Here is a 25,674-nt window from a genome sequence, read left to right as displayed (position 1 = left end):
TTAAGGACTGATTGACTTTGTTGATCAACATTGGGTACAAATCAACATTTGAAGAGAAAGTTTGTTTTTGGCCATCTCGGGAAGACACATGTGGGGGTCACAGGAAGGACGGCCGTGGCAGCTGCCAGCTCACACGGCACTCGGAGCCACCGAGCTGTGACGCTCCCGAGCCATTCATCACTCTTGGCAGCAGGACTTTGATGTTGATTCAGCAGCGGCACAGGGGAAGGATAAAAGATGCTCTTGCCACTTCGTCTTGGCATTCGTCTTTTCTCCAGACATCAGGGCCAGGGAGCATCTGCTGCCAAGACATGAATCACAAACAGATGAAGAATCTCACTTTATGGGCCAATTCTCTTCTTCCTCCTCTCCACCTATGCTATAAAACCCACTTAGTAAACCGCAGGTAAACTCTTAATCATGTAAAGGATCATAGACAGGGCCCCCTGTGACTCACACCATGGCCAGAATCAGTTCCCAACACTTGTCACCTCCCATCTGCTGAGTTTATCAACATGAGAAGCACCAAATCATGTTCAGCAACAGCCTCATCCTTTTCTCTTTTGTCCTCTGCCGAGGCATAAATCTAAAGAAATCTTCAGGTCCATGGTTTTGTATTCGTTACTCACTGATTTTGTCGATTAATAAATATTTGACAAGCATTGATTAGCTCACAGACACTAAGAATAAAGAAAATGTAGTGCTTGCATTCATGGAGCTTAATTATTGTGAGGAGCATGTGAAGAAAATGAGTATTCTTTTGAGACAGAGTCTTGCCCTGTCACCCAGGCTGGAGTGCAGTGGTGCAATTTTGGCTCACTGCAGCCTCTGTCTCCAGGGTTCAAGCAATTCATGTGGCTCAGCCTCCTGAGTAGCTGAGACTATAGGTGTGCACCATCATGCCCAGTTGATTTTTTTTTTTTTTTTTGTATTTTTAATAGAGATGTTACCATGTTGCCCAGACTGGTCTTGAACTCCTAGGCTCAAGTGATCTGCCTGTCTTGGCCTCCCAAAGTGCTGGGAGTACAGGCGTGGCCCACTGTGCCTGGCTATATTTTTAATATTTTAATCTGAACACTTTAGAATAGAATATAGAAAAAAACGTAAAGACAAGGAGATATGAATTTGAGTAAGCATACTTCATGGAACGAGCAAAACTCATTTTCTCAGGTCAATGGACATCACATCTATCATCATGGATTTCTTGGTCTATGTAAAAATGGCCATACTGCCCCAAATAATTTATACATTCAATGCTATCCCCATCAAGCTACCAATGACTTTCTTTACCGAATTGGAAAAAAAATCTTAAACTTCATATGGAACCAAAAAAGAACCTGCATAGCCAAGACAATCCTAAGCAAAAAAAAAAAAACCAAGCTGGAGGCATCACGCTACCTGACTTCAAATTATATTGCAAGGCTACAGAAATCAAAATAGCATGGTACTAGCACCAAAACAGAGATATAGACCAATGGAACAAAATAGAGGCCTCAGAAAGAAAGACATAAGACACAGAAGCACACTTAGAAGTTGTAAGTCCAGGATAGAGCAGAAGATTCACAGGGAATGTTTCAAAAGCCATAGGTAGGGTGGTGCACTGGGAATGTCTGATATGGCTTCCGTCCCCTCTGTCTCAAGACCCACCTTCATCTCCTTTGCCTGGCCTATTTCTTATTGTCTTTCATGCCTCATTTTGTGTGTTTACTCCTGAGGGAAGACTTTTCTGGCCTTCAGCATCATCCTGGCTGAGCTGCCACTGCAGTAGTGTCTGAAGCACTCACTTCTGTCTCTCCCTCACAGCCCTGACTGCATTGCATTGTGACTGTCTGTGAATGTGGCTGTTTCCGCCAGCTGACATACTGACGGAGGCTAGGGCTGCCAGATTCGCACAGACACATCTGAATTTCACACTAACAATGAATATATTTTTAGTCTAAAGGTTGCCCTGTGCATATTTTATACATGCTGCATCTATTGAGAATCTTATGGTATCTGACACAAAACAGGCACTAATTTTAATGAATGACTAAACAGAACATTCACAGCAGCATATAGCTAATGTAACTGAAAGCAGACATACATCTGATCCTACGGCAAGCCTCTGTTACCCTTGGCACAGTGAAACCTCCACAACTGTCTTTTTTTTTTTTTTTTTTTTTTTTTTTTTGCAGAAGGACAAGACATCTAATGTGCGTTAACTTCAGGAAACACACTGGCTATCTGTCAGGTGCATAATCCTCTATCAGGGCATTAAAATAGAACCTGTACAGCAGCAAGGCAATGAAGCTGTGAAAAGCTTGTGGGATGAGTAGCCTGAGATGTAAATATCCACGTTTCATGAGTCTTTGTATTAAATCATGTATGGGAATGACCGTGTTGCTAAATTTAATAGAGCGTAACAGTAGTCAGTAGTCTCACAATGATTATTTGCCTCCTCACTTTGTTGATTAAGTTTGCCATGCGGGTGGATCAGCTGAGGTCGGGAGTTCGAGACCAGCTTAAATACGGAGAAACCCTGTCTCTACTGAAAAAACAAAATTAGCCGGGTGTGGTGGTGCATGCCTGTAATTCCAGCTACCTGGGAGACTGAGGCAGGAGAATCACTTGAACCTGGGAGGCCGAGGTTGCAGTGAGCCGAGATCACACCATCGCACTCCAACCTGCGCAACAAGAGCAAAACTCCGTCTCAAAACAACAAGTTTGCCATAATATCCTGTCAAAGATAAGAGATTCATTTCATTAGAAGAACGTTCATGGGAGTATCTGGTGCAGGCTGTTGCTTTGAGAAAACACAGCAGAGGACACAGAGGTGGAGGAAGTGAAGCAGAAAAGCGCGGACAACGTAAAACCAGAAAGTGATTAAGCTTCAATGAACTATTCCCACTGCCTGATTATTTCATTAGGGAATTGACTGAAGTCTGAAGCCGTTTTACTCATCTCCCATCTTCCCAGTCTCTCTCACACACAGACACATTCTCTGCCACGGTCTCTCGCCAAGGAGCTACAAACTCATTTGGCCTCCAGGCCATGAAGATGACTTAAATTCACAAATTGCTACTCACCTACAGTCATTTTTAAAAAATAAACTTTATTTTTGCTCACCAATTATGTATTTATGCATGTATTTAATTGTTTTATTTTTATTTTAATAAAACTTTGTTTGAGACAAGGTATCCCTCTGTCACCCAGGCTAGAGTCCAGTGGCACAATTATGGCTCACCTCCCTGGATCAAGCGATCCACCTATCCAGCCTCCAGAGTAGCTGGGACTACAGGCATGCACCATCATACCTGCGTAATTTAAAAAAAAATTTTCAAAGATGTGGTCTTGCCATGTTGCCCAGGCTGGTCTCAAAGTCCTGGGCTCAAGCAATCCTCCCCACAACTATTCACAGCAAAACTGAGTGAAAGGTACAGGGATTTCCTGTCCCCACACAGGCACAGCCTCCTTCGTTCTCAGCATCCCTCACCAGAGTAGTCTAGTTGTTACAATGGATAAACTTATGTTAACAAATCATTATGACCCAAGATCCATTACTGACATTAGGGTTCACTCCTGGTGGTGTACATTCTGAAGGTTTGCACAAATGTATAATGGCGTGTATCCACCAGTGTAGTATCATGCAGACTCATTTCACTGTCCACAAAATCCTCCGTGCACTGCCTATTCATTTCTTTCTCTCTAGTTTTTACTGCATCCAAATATGGATAAGATGTAGCCATATTTTCTCACTTTTGGAGAAAATCCTGAGACCTAAAAGTAAAATCCCACAACTTTTAAATCTCTTGAGCCCACACCTGTGCTCGCAGAAGTCCCCATGACGTCCTACCTGACACCAGCTCTTGCTCAATCCCCACTTCATTGGCCCAGCTATTTTTGGTCAGTTCAGCCCTCAGGGGACTCCCCCGAGCCCCTGTGTTCCAAACTACCCCATGCGCCAGTTGTGGGGAATTTATCCCACAGTCTCGTCACCACTAATGGCATCTATCCATATCAGTCATTGTACAGACACTGCCTCATATATAGTTACACATTCATTTGTTATGTATGCCATATTTCAAGAGATTATGATGATTTAAAAATAATATCCAAACAACATGCTTTGTCTTAGAGAGTTTATTTTGAACAGAACAGTTAGGATAATTATCAGAAGTGTTTCTGTTAAACCTAGGCTAAGGGCTTTCCTTTTTTTTTCACTTAATCCAACCTCATCATAGTCTGAGGAAGAAGTTACCACTGGAATCCTTATTCTATGGGGAAACTGAGTCCAAGGGAGGTGACATCTCAAGTGGCTAAGCAGGTAGTGAATATCAGAGCTTGAGTTTAAATCCAGGATGTGGGGAATTCTAAAAAATGTTCTTAAGAAGCATTTGGGTGAAAGGATAACTTGTGGAGTGCTGACACTCCCTGATCCACCGTAAGTCTCCAAAAACCGTGAACATGTCCCAGAATTTAGACAAAGGAGAAGCCAGTGGTTTGCAGTGAGCCTTCCTCAGTTATTTTTAAGGTGCCTGCAGGCTGAGTCAATTCCAACATCTCTTTTCAGAGAATCCTTGGCTCTTTGAACTCATTTGTTAAGTACCTTCTTTTACTCATTTTACTGGAAAGATTCTCTGGTACAACTCTGCCTTTTAATGGGCAAGTAATATATATTTTTAACTGCTCAAGGCCAAACATCCTTAAGGAAATAGAAGCAGACAGTGATGCTTGTAGTTCTGGAATTTCAGAATGCCTCATAGACCTACAACCTCCTAAATGCTGCTTTGCCTTCTTACAACTTTAAACCTGAACTCAATTCTTCATGAGGCAAAGTAACAGGTATCATGATTACATAATAATCTTGATTGAAGTATAACAAATGCACATGGGGACAGAACTAATAGGATAGATGTATATATGAAGAGGAGTTTATTATGGAATAGTGAGTCACACAATCACAAGGTGAAGTCCCACAATAAGCCATTGGAAGCTGAGGAGCCAGGAAGCCAGCCCAAGTTCCAAAACCTCAAAATCAGACAAGCCAACATTGCAGCCTTCAGTCTGTGGCCAAAAGCCTGAGATCCCCTGGCAAACCACTGGTATAGGTCCAAGAGTCCAAAAGCTGAAGAACTTGGAGTCTGATGTTCAAAGGCAGGAAGCAGCCAGCACGGGAGAAAGATGGAGGCTGGCAGACTCAGCAAGTCAGGTCCTTCCAACTTCCTCCACCTGCTGTATTCTAGCTGCACTGGCAGCTGATTGGAGGGTGCCCACCCAGATTGAGGGTGGGTCTGCCTCTGCCAGTCTACTGACTCAAATGTCATTCTCTTTCGGCAACACCCTCACAGACACACCCAGGAACAATACTTTGTATTCTTCAATCCAATCAAGTTGACACTCAGTATTTGCCATCAGTTGACACTCAAATCTTGCCTTAATCAGTTTCACATTAAGATGGTGCACAGGGACAATAATCTGGACTAATCTGACCACAGAGAGCTTTGTCTGGCCAAATTCAAGTTTAATGTCTTCATGAAGAGAGTCCATGCTCTCTAGGCACTGCAAACCTCACCAGCTCATCATGCACTTGCAATCACTCGTGTTCTGTACTTGGTACCAGTAAACATTCACTTTTGGAATGCCTGGAACTTTTGTGAGGATTGTATATTTTCTGTCTCTCCACATATATTTAGAGGTGCTAATATCTGATTAGCACCTCTCTCTATATATAGAGTCAGAAATATCTGATTAGACTTTTTTTATTTCTAATCTGAGGATTGAATATAAATATCCTTCAAGAAAGAGCAGAGAGAGATAAGCTATCAGTGACTTGTAGTTATTTGTAGCTATTGGGAAGACTCATTCCTTGATGGTTCAGAGAAGGCACTGTGCCTTTTTCAGAACTCAGCTGAGTTAAGTTCTGGTGTGGAGGCTGACATCTGGAGAAAGATGTAACACCCATGGGAAGGAGGAGACACGTATATCGAACTCAAGCCCACCATCTGTTAAGTGCACAAGTGGCTTCAGTACTTTAAGGAGACTACACCTATGAGTTCTTCTACAGAAGGAAGGTGAACCTGTCACTAAACAGTGATATTATAATATAGGGTGCTACAAATGGAAGCTTCAGCTGGGCACCAAGGGAACAGGTGGGCACTTCGAAGTGAAGACAAGAGCTAATGCAAGGACCCAGCACACACACCACTCACTTAATATTCACAAATGTGTCTCCGTTTCCAGAGTGTGAAAGAAGCATCCTAAGAACAGTCATGAAAAGGAAAATTAGATTAGATTTCGTTTATTTGATGAATTCCTTATTTGATGAATTCCATTATTTGCTCCTGCTTCTGGGAAGAGATAGAATTACTGAAGTCTACCATAAATCTGGTAAGAGCTGTTATTCAATTTAATCATGATTATTAATATAAATGACTATCAATAAATGAGATTTTTGCAACCTAGTAAGAAGGTAGGAAACCATTTGTTTCCTACTGAGGATCATTAACCATGAAGGGAATAATTACAGACCTCATAAGTAAAAATGGAATTAAACAATTTTGTATAATTTTTATTTTGTACAGTTTTTATGCTCAGAGATGTGTAAAATGTTCTACTCATTAGTTTTTTGTAAATAAGAACAAGAAACCTGAAACTGTTCAATAATATAATAAGTTATAAAGATTACATTTAATCTTTTATTTAAATTCACATGATGGTCAGTTGGGAAGAAAATGAGGATAAAGAATCAGAAACTCAGAGAATCAGGATGGGGTTTGCTGAATAGCTGGGAGTCTGGAGATTTGGGTCCTTCTATTCTGAGCTCCATCATGAAAAATCTTTGTGGAGTCATTCCTGCTGCACATAAGAGTTTTAAATTCATGGTCACTTTGTTATCATCTATCTGTGAATTAAAATAAGAAGGGAGAGAGAGTTAGCGACACTCTCTTTTTTGATACAGGAAGACAGAAAATAAACAAGAGTATAGAAAACTTGAACAACTCAATTAAATTGGACTCCAGTGATCTTTACAGGACACTCCACCCAGCAACATCAGCATACATATTCTTCTCAGGTACTCATAAAACATTTCCCAATATAGAACATATTCTGGCCCATAATAAACCTTCAAGAAATTTAAAAGGATTTGAATAATACACATTTATGATTTGTCCAACATGAATATAAATTAGAAATCAATACCAGGAAGACCTATGAAAAACTTCCAGATATTTGGAAATCAAACAGCATAATTTTAAGGAACTTGAACCAGAAACTGGAAAACATTTTGAATTAAATGGGAATGAAATGCAGCATATCAATATTTGTGTGACATGGCTAAGATAATTCTTGGGAAAATTTGTTTTTGTTCTGTTTTCTTGAGATAGTGTCTTGGTCTGTTACCTGGGCTGGAATGTGGTGGCGTGATCACAGCTCACTGCAGCCCCAAATTCCTGGGCTCAAGTGACCCTTTCACTTCAGCCTCCAGAGTACCTGGGACTACAAGCATGTGCCACCATGCTCAGCTATTTTTTGAAGTTTTATTTCTGTAGGAACAGTCTTGCTATGTTGCCTAGGCTGGTCTCCAACTCCTGGCCTCAAGCGATTCTCCTGCCTCAGTCTCCCAAAATGCTTGGATTACAGGCATGAGCTATTGTAGTACCTACAATAAGTAAGTCCTACAAAAGTTTATTGGGAAAAAGAAAAAGTCTGTGTCAGAAAAGAAGTAGGGCCGCAAATCAATGACCTAAACTTTCACTTTAGGAAATAAACAGAGAAAGGGCAATAAGAAGGAAGAGCAAATAAAATCCGAAGTAAGCAGAAGAAAAGAAATAATAAAGACCAGAGTGGAAACCAATTAAGTTGAAAAGAAAACAATAGAGAAAATTTAATGAAGCAAATCTAGTTCTTTAAGAAGAACTGTAAGCCCTCAGTCAGATTTACCAAGAATCAAAGAGAGAGAGAAAAAAAACAGAAATTGGCAACGTACAGAACCAGAGAGGTCATCTCACTGCAGATTCTACAGATGGTAAAAAAACAAAACATGATGAACCCTAAGCCTATATAATGCATCAACTTAGTTGTAATACATAAATTCCCTGAAAGACAAAGGACCAAAGCACACTAAAAAATAAATATATAAGACCAAGCGCGGTAGCTCACGCCTGTAATTCCAGCACTTTGGGAGGCTGAGGAGGGTGGATCACCTGAGGTCAAGAGTTCAAGACCAGCCTGGCCAACATGGTGAAACACCATCTCTACTAAAAATACAAAAATTAGCTGGGCATAGTGGTGTGTGCGCCCGTAATCCCAGTTACTTGGGAGGCTGAGGCAGGAGAATTACTTGAACTCGGGAGGTGGAGGTTGCAGTGAGCCGAGATGGTGCCACTGTACTCCAGTCTGGCCAACAGAGTGAGACTTCATCCTTCATCTCAGATAATAATAATAATAAATATATATATATAATTAATATCTGAGTTTATTAAAGAAATTTAAGATAAACCATCCCACAAGCAGCCAGATGGCTCCACTGGTGAATTCTACCATATGTTAAGAATAAATAAATACACAAATAAATAATAGCAATTCTACTCAATGTCTTCTAGAAGATTTAACAGGAGAGGACACTTACTGGCCAATAAATTCTATGAGGGCAGCATTATTTTTGTACCAAAATCTGCCACAGATAAAATAAGAAAGACAGCTGTAGATCCACATCCTTAATATGGATGCAAAAGTTCTGAACAAAATGTAATTCAATAGTACATATATAAGCAGTAAATAATTTACCATGATCTAATATGGTTTACTGCAGTAATTCAAGTTTTTTTAAATTTCTGAATATCAATCAGGGATTAATTTATTAACAGACTGAAAAAGAGAAATAAGTATAACTATTAAAAAAAGTCGGAATTGCATTTGACAAATGCAACACCTATTTCTGTTAAAAAGCAAGAAAACAAACAAGAAACACTCAATAAACTTGTAATAGGGAGAAAAATAATTTCCCAAGTAGGTAAAGAGTACTTACAGAAATACTGCAGCTAACCTCATCCTTAGGTAAAAGACAGAGTTTTACTTAGAATAATTTTTGCTTAGAGATAAAAGACAGAGCTTTCCCCTTAAGGTGGGGAGCAAGTCAGTGATGCCAGCTCTGACTAATATTTTATTCAACATTGTCCAGGAGATTCTAGTCAGAGAAATAAGGCAAGAAAGCAGAAGTAAAGACTTAAACATCTGTCTTTATTTCACAAAAGTTCTGCTGGAACTCACTGGTGAGCTTTAAAAGGTTGCCAGATACAATATTTTGAAAATCCATTGTATTTCTATTAGTAACAGATAATTCAAATTTAAAATGAAGAAAACAATAGCACTTAAAATGGCATAAAATATGTGTAAGAGAGGAATAAACCTGACAAAAGATGCATAAGTTCCATACAGCACAGGAACCACCACTCAGGACCGAGCCTCCTCTGCTCTGCCTGCCAGAGTGAACACAGCTCGTCACTTGCCTCCTCCGATTCTAGATCTTGCCTGCTCCCTCGGACCCTGAGACTTAATCAAGACTCTCCAGAAATTTGCCCCAACGAGCCTCTGAAGGCCTCATTCTGGTCTTCCTGGTCCATACTCTTTCATCCTCCATTACACTCAGGGGGTTCCTTAACAACATATCACAAATAAAGTGGCTTAACAGAACAGAACTTCATTTTCTCATGGTTCTTGAGGCCAAAAATCTGAAATCAGGCTGTCAGCAGTGTTGATTCCTGCTGAGGCTGTGCTGGGAGACTTCTTCAGGCCTCTCTTCTAGCCTCTGGTGAGTGCTGGAGACCTCTGACATTCCTTGGCTTGCTGCTGGGAGCCTTCTCCAGGCCTCTGTTCTAGCCTCTGGTGAGTGCTGGACACCCCTGACATTCCTTGGATTATAGATGCGTCACTCCCATCTCTGCTCTCATCTTCCCCAGACATTCTCCCTGTCTTCTTATGGAGGACACCAGGCATATTGAATTAGGGGCCGTAATTCAATTTTGTTCAAGCCAACATTGAACAAAACAGGCAATGGTTCCATGACTTCCCGCTGACTTGGGAAAAAGACAAAGCTCTTTGATAGAGCTGACAAAAATCAGTAAAGCCAAATTCCTACTTTTTTCTCTGGTTAAGGTCCCCAAGTTCCCTTTCACACTCACCCTATTCTGCTGTGACTACATCGTCACCAATCATATGTGAAAGGACCTTATTTCCAAATAAAGTCACATTCTGGGGTACTGGATTTAGGACTTCAACAGATTTTTTTTTTTTTTTTTTTTTTTTTGGCAGATGACAATCCAGTGCATGACACCTTCCATACTCCAATTATATCCTGAGGCTTCACGACCACCTCTACTGGGCATGGGTGGACAGTGTTGGGCGGCAGTGGCCGGGGTTTGAGTGAATTCTTGTTCTTCCCCTTACAGGTTTAGTGAATCTAGGCAGATCATTATTCTTCTCTGGGCCCTCTTTCCTGACATCTATGAAATGGACAATTGTCCTAGATGAATGGACAATTCCTATAATCTCCCAATAAGTGTTATGAATTCTAGTTATTATCTATCAAGACACTCTTCAGATTTATGTCTAATTTTTACTTTCCCTGATCACCTGCCTCTTTCTAATTTATTGATCATTTGAAAGGGCATTTATGGCAATGTGTATTCAATTGTCCCATGGCCTCATTGTCACTGATCTATGAATCTGTCACTGAGGGCATTCTGGAAGCTCTTGAAAACAGGGTCTAAACCTCGCTGTCCCATACCTACCCAGAACCTTGTCTATGGCAGCTTTAGCAAGAGTTGGGCAAATTAAGTTCAGAAAATGTACAGATGAATTCTAGACAGATTTATTTCAAAAGCCAGAATTTAACAAAACAGGCAATGGTTTGTTCCATGGATTCCCGCTGACTTAGGAAAAAGACTAAGCTCTTTGATATAGCTGACAAAAATCCATACAGTCCAATTCCTACTTTTCTCTCTGGTTAAGGTCCCCAAATTCCCATTCACACTCACTCTTTGTGCCACTGGCCTTACCTTGTCTTTCACACTCACTATGCTCTCTCCTTCCCCAGGACGTTGGCACAGGCTGCTCCCTCTGCTAGGAACGCCCTCTCCTCCTGCTTTCACCTGGTTAACGCTTAACCTTATCTTCAGGCTCCAAGTCACATGTGAGGTCCTCAGAGCCAGCTCGACATCCTGGATTGGGTCAATTCCACCATTTCACGTTCCTCTTCTGCATAGACTTGGAGGTGCTGCAATTTTCCATATGGTTATGGGAATATTTGGTGTACGACTGTCTCCCCTAGACTGTGCACACACAGGCAGGGAGCAGTTTCCTTATTCCACACTGTGCCCCCTTGTGTTCATTACATACGATAAAATCAGTTTCATTAGTTAATTAACCAGCACCAGAAGGCATGTGAGCATATTTTATTTCAATATTATCCTTGAGTGGCTTACATTAAAAATGTTGTAAAACAAATAAACAAAAATGTAAATAATCCCTGATTTTATGCAATATCTAAAGAGATGCATCTGTACTCTAGAATATGTTGCTAAGTATTCTAATAGAATAATGAAAAATGTGCCCTTTTTTCTAATCAGACATATATCAGACAAAATATACAAACATATGTATTTTCTAATTGTATTTATGTATATGTACACCATCCATACATTCATACATATATGTAAGTATATATGAAAGACATTTTTATAAGTTATTTTAAGGAAAGGGTGATCTTAACTAGATAGCCAACAGGGTTTTGTAAGACCATGAAAACCATTGACATATGCCTTCTTTTGAAGATTACCCATCTCTGTTCTTTATCTTGTCTCATCCTTTCAACTTCATGTTGTGGTTCTAGTCAATATTTATTGTATATTAAATATGTATCTCACACAAAGTCAATAATAGCTCATACCAAGTACATATCGAATTTAATAAGGGGCTATTGGTAGCTAAGGATTCATTACCACAGCATGAGTTTTTGTGTCTGGATCTAGGAAACATAATCATTAAAAATAAGTCATCATGTGTGTTAACATTAAATGACAACTAAAATACCTAAAATATAGTTTTCTTGTAAAGATTAAATGAGATAATAAGGGAACTATCATTAATTTGGGTGGCCTACCTTTTAATGTAATTTAATACTATGTGCATTAAACTAATCATTAACTATGAATGGTGTGGAATTTTAAAATGCCACACCGTCCTATTAAACATTACTAGTAACATTGATAGAACCAGACGCAGCTTGAACTTCTGCTCTGATACTTTTTATGCCTGCTTGACAATGTCATTATGGTAAAAATAGTTTTCTAGGATTGATTTTATTCAAATGTGAAGCCTCAGTAAGGCCCCAAGCTGTAATCCTCAGTACGAAGAGTTTACCACAATGCTCCTGTTATATTTTAATATAGATCAGTAAGTTATCACATTGTGTTCCACAGACCTATAGGTTCCACAGCAAGGCTGCTTTATTTAGGGGAAGAACAAAATGGGTGGAGAAGGGTGAGCCTCAGGTCGAGCTGGGTTCATGAGTTTCTGACTAGAGCAGCCACCCTTTTGTCTGGCAATTCAGATGAAAGAGGAATGCAACTGGTAGAATGTCATCTCTGAACAGGAGGCATATCTTCTATGCTGTGTCTGACTATAAACAACAGAAAACTTAAGTCAGAGTGATTTAAAATAAAAAGCCATTTGTTCTTGAAATGTCCAGTAGTGGCTACCTCATGGTTGGCTTAGTGATAACTAAGAGATGTTATTATAAATACAGGCTCCTTCCACTGTTTCACTCTAACATGCTTAACTGGTTATTTCCTCCCCAGTGCTCAATGCCTCACAGTTCCAAAGGGGTTTCCTCAGCTCCAGGCATCACATCATCATAGACAGCATACAAAGCAGTACAGAGTATGAGACAGGAGGACAAGATAACCTGTGCATTAAAAAAATAGATAAGGGGAGGATTTTCCTCCAGAGCGCACCAGTTCTGACTTGTGTCTCATTGTCCAGAAATAAGTGAGATGTGGCCCCACAATCACTGGGAACAGCACTGCAATAACAATCAGACCAGTGTTGTTAGATCCCCTGGGCTGGGAACACAACTAGCCCAATAGCATCAGGTTTGGGAAGCTGGGAGACAGTGAGAATGGCTGCTGGGTGTTGGCCAAAGGAGGATAACAGCTTTGAGCACAGTTTAGTTTTCCGCTGGGTGGGAGATGATGAAGAAAGCGCTTGTTTGGGAGTTTCGACTGTGAAAACGTCCTATTAAGGAGCACCAATGAATTGTTTTTAAAATTATTGTGGTTATCCCTTTTTCCTTAAGAAGAAAATAATACAGATGAAAATTAGCTACTTTCTTAATCTAAACTTGTGTTTTCCCAGAGATTCACCTTCTGGTCACATCTAACCTAAAAATCAGTTTTTTTTTCCAGGAATTTATCCATTTTTTCCAGGTTTACTAGTTTATGTGCATAGAGTTGTTTGTAATAATCTCTGATGATGGTTTGTATTTCTGTGGAATCTGTGGTGATATCCCCTTTATTATTTTTTATTGCATCTATTTGATTATTCTCTCTTTTCTTTTTTATTAATCTGGCTAGAGGTCTGTCTATTTTGTTGATCTATTTGAAAAACCAGCTCCTGGATTTATTGATTTTTTGAAGGGTTTTTTGTGTCTCTATCTCCTTCAGTTCTGCTCTGATCTTAGTTACTGTCTTCTGCTAGGTTTTGAAACTAACTCAGAACCACACAGCTTCATGGAAACTGAACAACTGGCTCTTGAATAAAAATCAGCTTTGTATTATACATGACTACCATAAAGACACATTGCTCTATTAGCTGCCAAAGGGAGATTTTTTTAGGAGTGAAATGATAATACTATGTTTTAGTAAACTTTAACTTCAAAGTGTGGACACATAGAATTATTTCAAGATCCCCTGAGCAAGTCAGGAAACTAGAAGTCACTTTTAGGTAGAAAGAGGGAATTTTCTTTTACATTGAAAACAAGAAAAGCAAGCAAATGTAATTTTACTATCATCTCTCTTGAGTTTTCCAGATTAAATCAATCATTTAGTGATAAATCATTTGTCATAGTCATTTAAATAGATTGCAGTGATTCATTGAAGTACAGCCACAGTTAAAAATTGGATAATTAAGTCGAATAGATCCTTAAAAATGATATGCAAAACCCATGTATTGTAGTGGTACTAACTTTGCAAAAACTGCATTCATTTATCACGGATGACTCAGACATGATGTGGAATTCGCTCATGTGCAATCAAGCCTAGATGAGCTTATTTTGGTTACATTAATAGCTGAATCTCTGATGAGAGACATCAGGAAATAATAATCAAACTCATTCAGACTTTTCTGCTGCCTATGTGAAGCTTCTCAGCAATGACTCATGCATTTGCAACTTTTAGGAGAATAAAAAATATGATGTCATGTGAGGCATGAGCCAATAAGAATGGAGAGAAATGGACATAAACTAATTACAGCAGTGAAGAGCAGGCTTTTCCATCAGCTTCCGTTCCAGTAAGTCAGAGGTTTGTCATGTGAGCAACTGTGTTACTTGCTGGCAGAACTTCAATGGCTCCTGTGCAAATGAGTGAGCTCTATTCTTTTGCAAAACAATTTTTATTTATTTGAAAATAATTTAATATATAAATAGGCATTTTTAAATGAAAAAGTAGAAAATACAGATGAGATTAAAAATGGAAAGCCATGAAAGTTCTCCTATCCAGGGGAAATAATGTCCTTTACAAACAGCATTTCCGAAATCCTATCAAAAATACAAACTAACCAGATGTGGTTTCTCTGCTTTCCTGTGGATTGGTCCTACTTCTGAGTTCATGTGGTAAATGTGTATTTTACAGGCTGATGCCTTTGATGTGAGCTCAGCCACAACTCTGTGGAGACAACCTTAAAGCTTAGGACTCACTGTAGCTCTGTTCCTCTCTCATTCGGCACTATACACCATTTTGTAATTAGTCACGGGCCAAATCAACAACTTATAAATGTGCCCCCTGATTGACATCAATAATCCATCAGCACAATGAATTCTCCAAGTTCCTCTAAATCTGGACAATAGCGCTGTTACTTTAAATGGTCTCAGCTGGACACACTTTGACCCTGAAAGCTGGTCACCTGCAGGTGACCTCCTGCTGGTCACACAGAATGTGGCTGGGGAAGGTTAGGGGTAAGAAACAGTAGTGAAAGCTTGAGCAGCAAAGACAGCAATAATGCTATTCAAAGGAATTGATCTATACTCCACAAAATCATTTCCTTTAGAAATAGGCAAGCAGGTGGCTGCAATTTATATTTATTAAGTTTACCCCTGCTGCTTTTATTTTTTTTATCTTTATGGACAGCTTTTTAACCAAGCTGTTAATGTACAAGTTATTTATCCTGCTTGTTTTATTTTTCTGTGCCCATTTCCTTCTCTGCCTTCCTCATGGAAAGTTTTAATCAAAAATGTAAGCATTATCTACCAGAAACCAAATGAGTAAAATAATCAATGTATTTCCTTTTTGTGAATGTATATCTAAATAGATCACTTGTGGAAAATTATGAGTAAGGACAGATTATGATTTCACATTGTAGAATTGTGCAATTTTTTCCTGCCAGGCCCTGAGCTATCATTATAATCAAAATTCTTTTTTTTTTTGAAAAACCAAAATGAAATTTCAAAATTTCTAAACAGTGCACGATGGTGGCAGATAGTAGGGAATGCAAAAAGTTAATGAAACTTAGATTCATAGATCACACTGAATAGTTAGAAAAGGGGATGTGATCTCCTATTGTCCAGTAACTTTATCACATCTTCTCTGCTTTCAGAGGTATTGAAAAACCTAAGTCAGTGTTTGCAAAAGTAATGGCAAGAGGAGAACAGAATGAGTTGCCTTGCCTATACTTCTGAGGACAGTAGGAATGGACATCTCCCCTGCACTCATGTGGATGGGATGTCTTTGTGCAGATTACATTTTCAAGGAAGGAGCATGACAAAATATCTACAGCACCCAACATCTTTCATCACTCCTGTCTCAGATTTCGCCCACCTGCCTGCCTAAGCTAGCACAGCTATAGAGGGAGCACTGACCCCAGCATGAATACAGTTCTCCGTGTCTTCCTCTCAGCTGTGTCTAGCCACAGAGTTCTTTTACTGTTGGAAAAGAGTCTCACCTACTATATTGGAATATATATTGGAATATATATTATATAATATATATAAGAATATATATATGCTTAAAACTATAAGAATCCTAGGGGAAAAAAACATATGAAACAACATTCTGGGCATTGGCCTTGGGAAGGAATTTATGACTAACTCCTTCAAAAGCAATTGCAACAAAAACAGGAATTGACAGCTGGAACCTAATTAAACTAAAGAGCTTCTTCACAAAAAAAGAAACCATCAAGGAAGCAAACAGAGAACTTCCAGATTGGGAAAAGCTATTTGGAACTCTACATCCAACGAAAGTCTAATACCCAGAATTTGGAGGGCACTTTAAAAAGTCAACAACCAAAAACAAATAACCCCATTTAGAAACGGGCAAAAAACATGAACAGACACTTCTCAAAAGAAGTTATACAATTGAATAACAAACGTGAATAAATGCTCCACATCACTAATCATCAGAGAAATGCAAATCAAAATCACAATGAGATACCATCTCACACTAGTCAAAATGGTGATTATTAAAAATTCCAAAAACAGCAGATGCTGGTAAGGCTGCAGAGAAAAGAAAGGGAATGCTTTTACACAGTTGGTGGGAATGTAAATTATTTCAGCCACTGTGAAAAGCAGTCTGGATATTTCTCCAAGAACTAGAAGCAGAACTACCATTAGACTCAGCAATTCCATTACTGGATATATACCCAAAATAATACAAATCATTTTATTAAAAAGACACATTCATTTGTACATTCATCACAGCACTATTCAGAGTAGCAAAGACATTAAATCAACCTCTGTGCCCATCATTGGTGGATTAAAGAAAATATACATATACATCACAGAATACTACACAGCCATAAAAAAGAACGAAATCATTTCTCTTGAGGCAACATGAATGCAGCTGGAGGCCATGATCCTAAGCAAATTAATGTAAGGATAGAAAACCAAATACCACATGTTCTGAATGGTAAGTGGGAACTGAGCATTAGGTATACACAGACATAAAGATGGCAACAATAGACATTTGGGGAAAGGTGTGAGATGGGGAAAAGTTGAAAAACTTACTATTAGGTACCATGCTCACTACCTAGGTGATGGGATTTATACCCCCGACCTCAACATCACACAATATACCCAGGTACCAAACCTGCATAGATACCATCTGAATCTAAAATAAAAGTTCAAAATAAATAAATAAATAAATATGACTTTTTAAAACCCTGTATTTAGCATTTAAAAATGTGTATTTCAGGCTTCTCTTTTAAAAAAGAAACATAGTTCCCAATCTAAGCATTGTGTGCAGCTGCTCCAGCCAGACAGAGGATCTGCTCTGCTGACGCCACAGTCTCTACTCCTCCCTGCCATTCCACCTGTCTCACTTAAGTAATTTAAGTCTTCTCTCTGGTGGCTGTTGGTGTTTATTTGGAACTTGTTCTACTCTTCTGCTCTGATATCCTTCCTGTGAGCTTCATTACTTCCTAAAGTCTCATCCTACAATCTCTTCCAGAATCTTAGTGCAGTTTCTCAGCTTGTGCCTGCAAACAAGCTGCCATCCATTTGAAGCAGAACAAGAAGACAGAGTGGCCTAAAGAGGAGAGGAGAGGAGAGGACAAGGCAGCCTGCAAGGGGACCTCTGAGGGGCTAATAATGTGGCCAAGGGGACAAGGGCTTTTCTTTCCTGTCTCCATGGATTTTCCTACCTTGTCCTCTTCTCTGACTAGTACCTGCTGAGGCTGAAATGGAGGCATCATTTGTGTTCTGATGGTCTTGTCAGTCGTTCTACTGCCATTCTTCCAACTTCAGTCACAGTCCTGAGGTCTGGGAGTCCTTAGAATTCTGTGGCACGGAATTCCTCCACACTCCTTCCTCTGTGCATCCACAGCATGTCTTGAAGGTCCCTTTAGTTTTGTTCTGCAACTTCCTAGTTTGTCTGTGTGTCATTCTTCAGTCTTGCAATTTCCTTACCCTCACATTAATGCTGGAGCAAGTTTTATTATTCCAGCCACCAAAATGCCCTCCTGTCTCCACCTGATTTCTGCCCCCAACTCCTTACTCATCTATTCTTATGCTTGGACTGTTGCAGTAGCTCCTTAACTTCATCACACATCTACTCTTGTCTTGGCAAACCATTATCCACACAGGATTTACGGCCACCTTTTTAAACTACATGACCTCACTCTCATGAATAAAAATATCTCCGTGAGTTTCTCAATGCATATAACATCATCAACTCTAGTCAACCTTTCCAATCTACTCTATCTATTTTCATCTCTTTAAGCTTCTAAAAAAATGGGTTTCTTTACCTTTCTCAAACACTCCAGGCATTGCCTTTGCATTTCCTGTTCCCTGTTTCTGGAATTGGTTTTCCTTTAGGTTAGCATATCTGGCTTTTACATCCTCCTGGTCTGTTAAATGTCCATTCTTCAGAGAGACCTTCTTGGAAGACTCACAATTAAAGCAGCATCATAACTTCATTTTATGAAGTTAAAAGTGATGTTATGAAGTAAAAAGCGATTTCTTTTACTTCATAACTTCATAATTGGAGTAAAGTGATGGGAATAATTGGAGTAAAGCACTCCAATAATTGTCTTCCTGTCTTTTTTTTTTTTTTAAGACAGAAAGACAATTATTGGAGTGCTTTACTCCAATTATTTCCCCTGAAGCCATCTTATTTTTTCGTTTACCCATGCACAGTTGACCACTCCCACAGAAGACCAACTCCACATCAGCAGAGATCTTACCCCTCGTACACAACTATATTCCCAATGACTAACTGGTAAAGAGTGGACCCCCTCAAATACATGTGGGATGGTGAATGTTTTGCAGTAACTATAAGTTGTCTCAAGAATTACTGTTTTATTTTTTATGTTTTTCAAGACACAGGGTCTCACTCTGTCACCCAGGCTTAAGTGCAGTGTTGCAATCATAGCTCACGGTAGCCTCAAAATTCTGGGCTCAAGTGATTCTCCTGCCTCAGCCTCCCAAGTAACTGGGACTACAGATGCACCCACCACACCTGGATAATCGTATTAGTCCATTCTCATACTGCTGACAAAGACATACTCAGGACTGGGTAATTTATAAAGAAAAAGAGGTTTAATAGACTCACAGTTTCACATGGCGGGGGAGGCCTCACTATCATGGCGGAAGGTAAAGGAGGAGCAAAGGAAAGTCTTAAATGGCAGCAAGTAAGTGTGTGTAGGGAACTGCCCTTTATACACTCATCAGATCTTATAAGACCTATTCACTATCCTGAGAACAACATGGAAAACTCTTGCCCCATGATTCAATTATCTCTCACCAGGTCCCTCCTAAAACATGTGTGAATTATGGGATTCAAGATGAGATCTGGGTGGAGACACAGCCAAACCATATCATTAGTTTTTGTGTTTTTTGTAGAGACAGAGGTTTCACTATGCTAACCAGGCTGGTGTTGAGCTCTTGGGCTCAAGTGATTCTCCTGCCTCAGCCTCCCAAAGCACTGGGATTACAGGTGTGAGCCACTGTGCCTGGCCAATAATTACTATAAACTACTGAAATTACTGTAAATTTCTTTTTTGTGGGGCTCACGTCACCCTCTTTCCTCCCCAGAACCCAGTATCATTCCTGGAACAGAGCAGCTGCTGATATCACACATATTTGTGATGGCAAATGCTGGTGCCTGAAAACATTTTATATTTACTTGTAGTATGAAACTGTCTCTGTGCAATGAAATGTGAGAATTAACTCACATACAAAGCAGTTCTGGGGCTTGACTCTCTACCCTACTCTTCCCTAACTCTGTAAACATTGGGTCTCATGTTGAGATTGAGCCTCTGGTGAGAATGCCTTTCCTCCAAATAACAAAAAAAACCCAGGTTGGATATGTGGCAGAAACATGAAATAATCTCTTGTGATGTTGTTTATATTTTATGCTGCTGAGATGGTGGAGCTCTTTGTTACAGGGCATAACCTAGCCCATCCTTACCGATGTAGCGTATCCACCTACTAGACACTATCTTAGATGCGATTGACACAAAATGAACAAGATAGCCTCTTCCTCAGAGGAAATTAAGGCTGGTGAGATTGAGTGATAGAAATTAAATGAGGTGCCTAGATGACTGGTGCAGTCAATGAGTAGCATAACTTAGCAAGTTTGCTACTCAAAATACATTTCTCTAACTGCACATTTATGTTTCTTTTCCACAGCATTGGGTTGCTGTTAAAGATCTCTCATACAACACATCGCAAAACTCTTTCATCTTTTTGTATGTTTACATTGTTTGATCACCGTCACCAACCACAGAAGTTGTTGGAATGAGCATCACTAGAACCCTAGAAAATGTGTCCTTAACTCTCATCATCCCATAGACTTAGTTCCCTCATCCATGAATATATATTAGAAAACAGCAAGAAAAATTTTAGCCAGCAGAAAGCTCAGCACTTGAAAACTTTACACACAACTTTCTAAAATCAACCTTGATTTGGAAAGACACCCAGGTTCTCTTCACCCTTACTTCTGAAAGTATCTGAAGGTAATAAGATATCAGAAGTTTACAATCATTATAGGAAGTTACAAGTTTGTAAAAATGTGCGTGTGCATGTGTGTTTATGTGTGTTTTTGTATTCTCTGGTACCATTCTTTTTATGTATTTACTTGGCCATGGCTGACCCCTCCCATGGGAGGACCAGCTACATAGCAGCAGATAGCTTGTGACTTGTTAACCCCGTACCCCAATTGGAAGAAAGGATGCTAAGATGGAAGCAGTAGGCTAATGGTGAGATTAACTGCACTGAATAATTTTTGTTAGAATTTTTAAATAAAAATATATTACTGTTGCATTTTTAAGGGAAATTATACTAAAGGAACTGTTTCACCTTGACATGTCCTGAGTTTCCTATTTGAGACATTTTGCATCTTTTTAATTTTTCTTTTATCTTTTAGAGATGGGATCTGTTCAGCCAGGCTGGAATGCAGTGGTGTGGTCACGGCTCACCACAGCCTTGACATCCTAGGCCTAAGTGAGCTCTGCACTATGACTGGCCAGATTTTATAGCTTTCACACTGAGTTGTGTAAAACAGAGCAAGCCATCTTTGCAGGACTGTCTGAGATCAGAAGCACATATCAGGATAAGCTCCTCTGCCTAGTCTTATCTCCTTGTTGTAGCATCCTGGGGCAAGGGAATGGGAGGGATTCTGAGAGTACGTTTGACCTCAGACAGTGCTAGGATTGCTTGAGAGTGCCTATCTGGGCCATCAGGGGGATAAACAGGAGCATCTGTGTTATGAAGTTTTAACTCAAGTTTAGAATGCTATGATGGCATTTCTCCAGCTAATAGCACTGACGTTATCACTGTTACTTCACAAATGATGCATATTTTGAGCAGTTAATGAAATACTTAATCTGTACCAATTTTTAATGCTAACAAAACTACCAATATTATTCACAGTTGTTCATATATGAAAGCCACATTTCTAGATAACTAATAGGAAAAACTTACCAATTCAACCCCAAGGCAACAGTTACAGAAATTAGTTTGCTTTGCTTTTAAGCAACAAGCAGACTATCAAAATATTAATCTGATAAACTACAAAGTAAATTAGATTAAGCAAAGTAGCTACTTTGTATTTTTACATTTTAAATATAGTCCTGTGCAAATCAGAGAAGTAATTCCCATGTAATAATTTATTTCTGCATTTTAATGATGTTAAAATCCTCTTTACACTTACCTTTTAAAAATTTTAATATTTCTTAAATGTATAGAAATAAATTTTAATTTGGCAAACAAATTAAAACTGGCATTTATACTTAAAGGAGAAAAGGATGACTGTCTAGGAGAATATAAATACCAGCTAAACATAGGCTTTAGATTTTTGTTCTTTTTTAAGATGGGAGAGTTGACACAGAGTTTATATCTAAATATGCATTAAGAAAGCACACATTTGGTCCAATTCTTCCATTTCGTAACATCTTCTGTGTTTAGCCTTGTACTTTCTTGCAATTTTATCATTTATAAAAGCATCCCTAGTCATAAGGTTCAGTATTATTCACCTGGTTCCCCAAATTCTTTCCCTTCTTCAATGGCACAGTGGTGCCCATGCTGATAGTGTATGGAAATAATGGGGCAATTGGAAATGGTTTTGAAATTTCTATCATATAAGCTTACTGTTAAATTGTCTGAGTTCTGTTAACTATGATCTGGAAAACTGCCTTTAATCTCTGGAAACCTTTGGCTATGTTTGAAAGCGGTATTTCAGAAATTGGCTTTCTCAGTATGTACAAAATAACTTCTTAAGCAATGACATTCACTTTTGTATAGATAGCAGATATGGGCAGTCATAATGGGTGGTTTGTAAAATGGTTTCTATTTGTTTATAATCAGAGAATATGTATTAGAGCCAGACATTAATGTTAATAATAATTATTATTATTCTCATTAAGCATCTATTTATTGAGGAATCACCTATGCCATGGTCTGTAGCTGTGACAGTCACTAGTTGCAACCACCACCCCAGAGCACACAACTTCATTATCTCTCTTTCCCACTGACAAAATCCTTGATCTTAGCTAGCTATGCAGAATAAACACTGCATTTTCCTGTCTCTCTTGCAGCTAAATATAACTCCATAATTAAGTTTTGGCCAGTAGGATATGGAAAAATAATGTATGCCTCTTACGGGCCATAGCTATTTTTTTTTAATAAAAAGAACATATTCTCAGCTCCATGTCCCTCTTCTCACTAGCAGTAGTAGGATGTGAAGATGCATCATCTTGAAACATTTAGATAATAAAAACATTGTAAGGTCGGGTAAATGACGAAACAGAAATTGCCCTCTTACGACCATTTCTTTCTGAATGTTTCATGTTTCCAGTTATAAATACAAACAACCATCACTTACACACCAGGTAAAACAAACATCGTTACCCCTTTTTGAAAGCTATGGAGACTGGCAGTCAAGGGGCTGAAATACACAGAGAGTTCCTGGTGACATCAGAATCAGAAGTCAGATTTTCCAGTGTAGACTCCTGACAGGGTGGTGACAGGGATGGATAATAGAGTGTTAAAAGCCAACAAAGGCACATTTCCTGGGAGAACCTGTATTTCATTCTAGCTGGCAAGGGATTTAATGGTAGGAGATGGTGAGATAATCCGTCAGTGTTGAAGAGGGCTTTAAACTCCTGAGTAGTGAGTAAAGATCTCAGATTCAAGCAATATTGCTGGTCATAAAGCATTTTCCCTCCTCTCATTCTTCCTCCCAATTCCTCCTGCACAGGCAGGAAGTGCTATTGTTTACCCTTTGCAACTGGGGAAATAACACACAGATGGTCTATTAGTCTGTTTTTGCACTGCTATAAAGAACTACCTGAGACTTGGTAATTTATAAAAGAAAGAGGCTTAGTTGACTCATGATTCTACGGGTTGTACAGGAAGCATGGCTGGGGAAGCCTTAGGAAACTTTAAATCATGGCAGAAGGGAAAAGCAAAGCAGGTACCTCTTACATGGCTGAAGCAGGAGGGAGAGACCAGGGTGGGGTGGGGGGAAGGTGCTATACACTTTTAAACAACCAGATCTCATGAGAACTCTATCACAAGAACAGCAAAACGGGGAGCTATCTACCTCCATGGTCCCATCACCTCCCACCAGATCCCTCCTCCAACACTGGGGATTACAGTTCAACACGAGATTTGGGCAGGGATCCAAGTCCAAACCATATCAAACGGCTTCAACTTTCCCTGTCATGAAGCACTTGTTTTGTTCGTGTTAAGGACTGTATCTTGATCTACATGTATTTAGTTCCAATTCACCTGTGGCACAGCCCAACTTTTCTTTAATGTGACAGTTGAGGAAAAAATTGGTTTTCTTTCTACAAGCTATAGAGAAGCTGAGCAAAACACTCACTGACCCTGCCTCACCCTGGAAGCAGGGGCTCTTGGTTAGACTTTATATCGGCCATGACTTGAGTTAATGTTTTTAATGTTTTTAAGTGAACAAGAGGAAGATTTCTAGCATGGTAGGCTTCTGAATATACACAGAATGAGTTGAATGGGAGAAAACCCTCCTGTTGACTGCAAGGAACTCTCTAAACCTTCCCTGACAGCTGTTGATGCAGGTTAAAATGTGGCATTTTGGGAAGTGGATGAGACAGCACATATATGGCATTTCTGATAAGATTTGGTCATTAAAATTGAGAATTTTGTACTTTATATTTTTTATTCAGGAAGACGGTTCCATTAGGCTTTTATAAAATGAACTCAGCAAACATTACCAGCTCAATAATCGATGTCTGGCTATTGGGGCAGGTAAAGAACTAAATTTAATAAATACAAGACTGAAGACACAGAATGTTGCTAATTTTCTGAATAACGGTTCTGAATTTATAGCATGTGAACCAGAAAGTTCCACCTGTGCTCACAAGTAGTACATGACTTACTTGTAGCTATATAGGAAAGGAGGTGTTTTTGTTGACATCTGAGTCATGTTTCAAGCTGTTGCTTTAATTAGGACTTTTGCCTTTATTCCATTATGCTGAAAGCCTCTTGGGACACGGGCATCATTAGGGATGTTTAGTGGTAAATAGAACACGGTTTTGTCTATGTATTGACTTGGGTTCAAGCTCTGCTTTATCCTAAATAATATATATATATAGACACATTTATATATATATATATATATATAGACACACACACATATGTATATGCACAACTGGGTACAAACCTAAATTAGAGATAATTAAGCCATGAGTAGTAATACTTCTTCTTTTTTTTTTTTTTTTTTGAGACGGACTCTCACCATGTTGCCCAGACTGGAGGGCAATGGTGCAATCTAGGCTCACCGCAACCTCCACATCCTGGGTTCAAATAATTTTCTTGCCTCAGTCTCCAGAGTAGCTGGGATTACAGGCACCCGCCACCACGCTCAGCTAATTTTTGTATTTTTAGTAGAGACGGGGTTTCACCACGTTGGCCAGGCTGATCTCAAACTCCTGACCCTAGGTGATCCTCCTGAGTCTTTTTTAGTACAATTTTCAAATATTTCTACTTTTAGTACTTTGCATGGAATCCTCTGGGATTAAGATTTTTCAAAATTAGAATATGAAGGGTCTAACTTAAAATTTCATTCTAAGACAATTTTATCAGTTGGTTACAGAAAGTCCATTTTGAGCAGTATGATAAAGGCATATATCTAAATATATTTTAAGTAAATTGAGACCATTTTAACCCTTGATTGATTATTTTACTTTGCATGATAATTCCATAATAAAAGGACATTCTGTGTGGAAGTGCAGAAAATAAGACGAGAATATTTTAAGAATCCTCTAGTCTCTTTTGTGCCCTTCTGTATTAGTAAGGAGAAACAGAACCAACAGGGTAGGTATATAGACAGATATAGAAAGATATAGGAGGAGGCATATTAAGGAAATTGACTTACATGATTCTGGAGGCTGAGAGGTCCCATGGCAAGACACTTGTAAGCTGGAGACCCTGGGATGACAGTATCATGACTC

At 39.1% G+C, this 25,674-nt stretch overlaps 1 long non-coding RNA gene across 3 annotated transcripts; it reads right to left on the bottom strand.

Annotated features, from left to right (window-relative positions):
• Positions 1–25,674, bottom strand: LOC110568072 (uncharacterized). Of its 3 annotated transcripts, none has more exons than XR_010343761.1 (3): positions 25,599–25,674; positions 2,582–2,663; positions 1–301 (listed from the first exon to the last, which is right to left on the bottom strand). It is a non-coding gene; the product is annotated as an uncharacterized LOC110568072 (long non-coding RNA). The 3 variants fall into 3 exon arrangements; XR_010343760.1 differs by lacking the exon at positions 25,599–25,674 and adding an exon at positions 11,037–11,110; XR_002478401.2 differs by lacking the exons at positions 1–301; positions 2,582–2,663; positions 25,599–25,674 and adding exons at positions 6,661–6,880; positions 11,037–11,125.

This window comes from Aotus nancymaae, unplaced genomic scaffold, assembly GCF_030222135.1.
Source record: "Aotus nancymaae isolate 86718 unplaced genomic scaffold, 86718_ANA_hifiasm-v0.15.2.pri h1tg000021l, whole genome shotgun sequence".
Lineage (NCBI taxonomy): Eukaryota > Metazoa > Chordata > Mammalia > Primates > Aotidae > Aotus > Aotus nancymaae.
The sequence above is the reverse complement of the archived record's forward strand: the minus strand, read 5'-3'. Positions and strand labels throughout refer to the sequence as shown.